The sequence below is a fragment of the Mustela nivalis genome (assembly GCF_964662115.1).
Source record: "Mustela nivalis genome assembly, chromosome: 7".
NCBI lineage: Eukaryota > Metazoa > Chordata > Mammalia > Carnivora > Mustelidae > Mustela > Mustela nivalis.
The window spans coordinates 7,448,817-7,454,816 of NC_139026.1; positions in this window are offsets into that span (position 1 = coordinate 7,448,817).

The window sequence follows — 6,000 nt, forward strand, 5'->3', positions numbered from 1 at the left end:
GATGTGTTTTAAGAAGAATCCTAAGGGAAGTGAAGAAGCATGCTTGGAAATAGCTGGAAGGAGATCTTTCTGGGCACTAGGAATAGCCAGTGCAAAGGCCCTGAGGCAGGAGTGTGCTGAGTGCAGAGCAAAGAATGATAATACTGGCTATTGCAGTGCAAAGGAAGATTCGCAGATGACATCAGAGAGGAAACAGTGAGAAGGGCAGATTCTGTTAGGCCTTGTCAGCCATTGTAAGGACTTTGGCTTTTCTTTTAGGGGAAACGGGGTCACCAGTTTTCAGCTCAGGAGAGACATGATCAGACATGTTTTAAAAGGATCAGTCTGGGGGCACATGGATGGCACAGCCAGCTCAGCGTCCAACTCTTAGTCTCGGCTCTGGTCATGATCTCAGGGTCATGAGATCAAGCCCCCTCCCCTGCACTGGGCTCTGTACTCAGGGTAGAGGTTGCTTCAGATTTTCCCTGCTCTCTCTAAAATAAGCAAATTTTTAAAAATACTAAAAGGATCAGTCTCTGTTGGATAGCAATTGAAAAGTTATTTTAGCTTGCATTCCCTTGAAAGCAGAGCCTGAGACAGGACTTACGTATACATGAGCTTTGCTGAGAGATGGCCCAAGCAGCAGGCACGAGGGAGTGGGGGCAATGAGATGGGAAAGGAGAAAAAGCCGACCTACGGGTTCATTAGTAAGGTCGCTGCTGTGGGCGGGAGCTTGAGTTTACCAGGATCCTTGAAAAGTGCACAGACTGTTTCCAGATTTATCTGCCTGAAGCATGGGAGGCAGGAACGTTTATCCAGTTACCCTGTTCCCCCCGGTTGAAGGTTGCCTCTCGTATGTCAACTCTGCACTTCTGGGCATGTGGGTAAAGCAGGCTCCTATAGCATCAAGCATTAATGGGGCAGAGAGCCAAGAGTTGTGCATCTCATACTCTAAGCAAGAAGCAAGTAAATCTTGTGCTGGAACCAAAAGGACTCCAACAGCATTGAAATCCAGGGTAGAAGGCCAACAGGTCTGAGGTATGCACTAGAGGCAAGACACTATACGCACAGGATCAGCTGAGCTCACATACGACCATCCACTGCAGTTGGAAGTGAAGTCAGAGGTGGCTGGGGGAAATGCGATGTGAGTTACCAGAAGCATCCAATTTTATATTTTTATAGGCTACTGCAGTAATCCAGTGGGAAGAGGATGGTGTCTCAGATCAGGAAGGTGGAGATAGGGGAGAAATGGTGGGCTTCTGTACCTTATGTAGAAGCCCAGAGGATTTGCTGAAGAATTGGATGAGACATGTGTGAGAGAAGGAGGCGTTGGGGTGATGCCCAGCTTTGGAGCCCAAACAGTTGGAGGAATGCAGCTGTCATTTACTGAGATAAGGAAGCCTTTGGGAAAGAAGATTTGGAGGAGAAACTAAGAATTCTGTTTTGGATCCATTATTCAAAATGCCTATTAACATCTGAGTGGAAAAGTTGGGTTGTAGTCAGATCGGAGTCAGAAGTTCAAGGGAGAGGTCATGCCTGGAGATATAACGTTAGACTGTTGACTCTGGATGAGCTCACTCAGGGAGTGCGGGTGAGTACAGAAGAGTTGTGAGGACTTGACCCTGATACATTCCAAAGCTTACTGGGTTGGGAAAATGAGCATCATGACCCGCTCTTTCCTCTTCTTCCACCTGCCATGGTCTTCCCACCTCCATCCTTCTATCCAACCATCCATCCATCCATCTATCCATCCATCCATCCATCCATCTAATAAGTCATCCCATCCAACAAATCATTCTTTTTTTTTTTTTTTTAAAGATTTGCTTATTTGTTTGACAGACAGAGATCCCAAGTAGGCAGAGAGGCAGGCAGAGAGAGAGAGGGAGGAGGCAGCTCCCCGCTGAGCAGAGAGCCTGATGTGGGGCTCGATCCCGGGACCCTGGGATCATGACCTGAGCCGAAGGCAGAGGCTTTAACCCACTGAGCCACCCAGGCGCCCCCAACAAATCATTCTTGAGCTCCTGCTACGTAGCAGGCACTGTCCATACAGTAAACAAAAACAAACAGGTGCCTGGTATCAATGAGTTCGATTTAAGTGGGGAGAGGCAGATAATAAGGAGCAAGCTAGTAAGTAAACAAGATGTCCTTGTCATGGTTGAGATCCAGATGAGTCCACGTAACTTCATCATGAAGGGATTAAAGTGTTTGTAAAAAGGCCTGGCTCCAAAATTATGCCACCCCCTCCCTCCATCTGCGCTAACGGAATGACTCGGCCTGATTGGAGGATTTTAAGCCATGACCAAACAGCAAGGGCAGGTTTGTATCTTTCCAGCTTTCGCACGCTGGGGTGGGGGTGTTTTTGAACACTGAGCTGGTCAACCACAGTGGCAGCCACGCAGGCTGATTACTCATTGTGGTAGGTGTCGCCATGGGAATGAACGGGGTGCTGGGAGTGACGGGTTCTTCAGGGACTAAGGTCCTTTAGAGAGGAGAGTTTAGGGTGACCTCTTTGAGGAGGCACGCCGGTGGAATCCTGAGCATCCATTCATCACAAACGATTGAGCCAGTCACAGCAATCTCCTTCCTCTTGCCAGTGACCATTTCAGGAGTGAGCCTGTCTACCGGCTGCCCGTGTGCACCCTTCAAACCCTTTTGGCCACGCGTGGTTTATTTTCCATCCGTTGCTTCAGTGACCCGCCCTGCGTGGTCCCTGACCGTCTTCATGTACAAATAACAGGTACAGGTGTGACTCGATGCTGCTGTGTCTCGGGCCCACACTGTGTGCCTTTTACTCTCCTTCCTGGATCCTCTCCACTGCTTTTATAACTTAGAATATGGGGACCCATGAAAGTGCCTGTGTGTGAACAACCAGAAGTGTAGGGAGAGTTAACACTCCTTAGGGTGAACCTTTAACCAACGGAGAGTGGGAGATGGAGGCCACAGAAAGATGCTTTTCTCCTTCCCTCCCAGGACATATGGTCCCGAGACACATTTCATATGGCTTCTCAGCAGTCCTGTGGGATAGGGTAACGGGTCCCTTGTAGTTGTCGCCAACTCCCCATTCTTACATGGTGCTCCCTGCTCCTCTGCTGTGCTCCTCTGTCCTCACTTCTGAGTCCTAGAATCACACTTTCTAGTCAAACACCTGAGCTAATACTTTGACTCTGGCTCTGTGTTCTGAGAACCCAAGGCTAAGGCCTGTGGCCCGTTCCTGCCCACGGTAAAGGGGAGGAGTGTCGCGGTGGGAGGCACTTGGCAAAGTTTGCCTTCTTCTTACAAAGAGGACACAGGAAGAGAGGATCCGCTGTGCCTCCTCTGACCTCTGCTGTGCCTGGACATGACACCGGGAGCACCTGCAGCCGTTTCTAGTACTTGGAGCCGTTGAAAGAATCTTCATTGATTGAATGAATCAGGGCATCAGGAAAATCCAGAACAAACTCACCTAGGGAAGTGAGGGAGCATCTAATAAAGGGACTGTTTTCCAAGGTTACAGGAAAGGAGAAGGGACGGTGGAGGAGTGTCCCAGGGAAGCAGCAGCAGGAAGCCATGACCACTCTTCAGCCCGGAGGCCAAGGGGCAGGGAGCAGTTGTGAGTGAGAGCTGCCTCGGGAGCTGTGGCCTTCCGTCAAAGAGGCCACCAACCCATAGCAACTGGGTAAAGGAGGAGCCAGAGGAAGAACTAACCTGACCTCACTGATCTCTGCCTGTGGAGGCCCAGGGAGGGGTGGTTAAGTGTGGAGAGTGGCTTTGAAGGGGCAGATAGAATGTCAGCCCTCTGACCCAGGGAGAGGGATCTGAGCTGAGACAAGGTATTTAATATACATCACTTTGTTATTAATCCTTGAAACGACTAGGTATTTAATTCTCTTCCTTGGATAGATGAAGAAATGGAGTTCCACAGGTGAGGTTTTCTGGCAGACTCTGGGATGGAGAGAGGGTGTAAATTGTTCACTGCGAGATGACCCTTGGGGAGGGAGAAAGGAAGGGGGGACACAGCTTGTGAGGCAGGCCTGACAAGGGCTGGACAGCCCTGTGGAAGCTCCGGGACCAGCAGTCCCACATTAGGTGGAAGCGGCAGGGCCCTTGCTCGCCACCCCGCCCAGCTGAGTGGTCAGGAGTCGCTCAAAGAAGAGTGTGAACCCCACTGGAAAGCTGAGGCTGACCCCAAAGGGGCCAAGTACCGTCAGCTGAACCATACTCCTCTCCTCATCCCTGTGCTCAGTTGGGCATGAAGCAAGTGAGAGCATCCAGGCTCATTCCACAGGCCACAGCTTGCTGGGATTCAGAGCTTTCCAGTCAAGAGCCCTGAAACCCCCAGACAAGGCCACGCTGAACAGATTTTTCAACCTACTCCCCTCTCAGGCATCCGGCTCTGAGCTAGTGCTCAGCCTTGCCCAAGCATAGTCATGAAGAAGGTCAAGTCTACCTCTAATGCTAAAGCCTTTCTTCTCTCATCCACATGTCGCCAGTCACCATGCCCTATCCAGGACACCCCAAGCGTTTGGTGTACCTCCCTGACCCCCCAGTGCGGATATCCCCTGTCCTGTACTTTTCAGGTCGTGGCTGCCATCTGCATGTTTTGGAGGCTTACTGGGGTCGCTGCACAGGATTCCACTTGCCCCCCTCACTCCTGCCTTGCCTCTTCCTCTGTCCTCTCCACCACACAGCAGGAGTATTCTTGCTGAGATGTAAATTTCATCACTCTACTCCACTGTTGAAAACACATTAGTGGCTCCCAGTTGCTTTCAAAATAAAGTTAACCCCCTAACAGAAAGTAATGGATGTGACATTTTGCCGGCAGGGGTGTGGGGGGGCAGCCACCAGGATTGACAGCACAGTCCCTGACCCAATTCCCAAGCCTGAGTCAGTCCCTGACCCAGACCCTTGGAAGAAGTGGAAGCTGGCATGGGTACTCCCAAGAGGGGATGCTACAGTAACACGACGAGTCACAGGACAACTATGGGCTTTGAGTCTTCTCCAGACTTCCCCAGAGGGATCTGAAACCATCTACCAGTCTGTAGGGTGTGCAGAATGAAAAAATTAATACTCAGACCTTTCGGTGCTCATCAGCCTCTGGGTTAATACTAAATTCTGGGGACCCAGAACGCCACTGGCCTTTCCTGGCCAGAGGGGAAGTTGAGGTGCGTCAAGTAACAGGTGGAGTTTGACTACAAAGACTTCCCAATTAATGCCCTTAATTATGTAGCCGGAATAGATACTCCGGCCATTTGGCAGAATTACAGTATTGGCTCTCGGATTGGCAGAGGGAGGGATTTGATGATGAGAGAAGTCCAATGGAAATCCCTCCTCACCAAGTGATAAGCCAAAAGCAGTAGTGCCCCACTTGGAGAACTGAGATTAATAATGTCATCGAGGCCTTTAAAGATGCAGGGGTCGTGGTTTTGTCATGCACCCACTTTACTCTCAGTTTGGCCAGTGAAGGAGCAGATGGGCCTTGGAGAGTGACAGTGGATTACCATAAACTTAATTACAGGGTGACTCCAACCGCAGCTGCCACTTCAGATGTGGGATCACTGCCGGAGAAGAGAAACACGGTCCCGACACCTGGTGCGCAGTGATTGATCTGGCAAGTGCTTTTTTCTCTATTCTAAAAGACAGAAACGATCAGAATCCTGTTTTATTTGACAGGATCCTCAGTGAACGTTCACCGTCCTGCCTCAGGGCTTCATTGTCTGTCCGTCTCTGTCTCTGTCTCCTTTTTTAAGATTTTACCTTTTTTGGTTTTTTGTTTTGTTTTACCTTTTTTGGTTTTTTAAAAGGTTTTATATATTTTATTTATTTGAGAGAGAGAGAGCAGAAACAGGGGGAGTAGCAGAGGGAGAAGGAGAAACAGACTCGTGCTGAGTGGGAAGCTGGACGTGTGGCTTGATCCCAGGACCCTGAGATCATGACCTGAGCCAAAGTCAGACGCTTAACCGAATGAGCCACCCACATGGCCCTAAGATTTTAGTTTAAAGTGATCTCTACATCCCATGTGGGGCCTGAATTTACAAGCCCAAG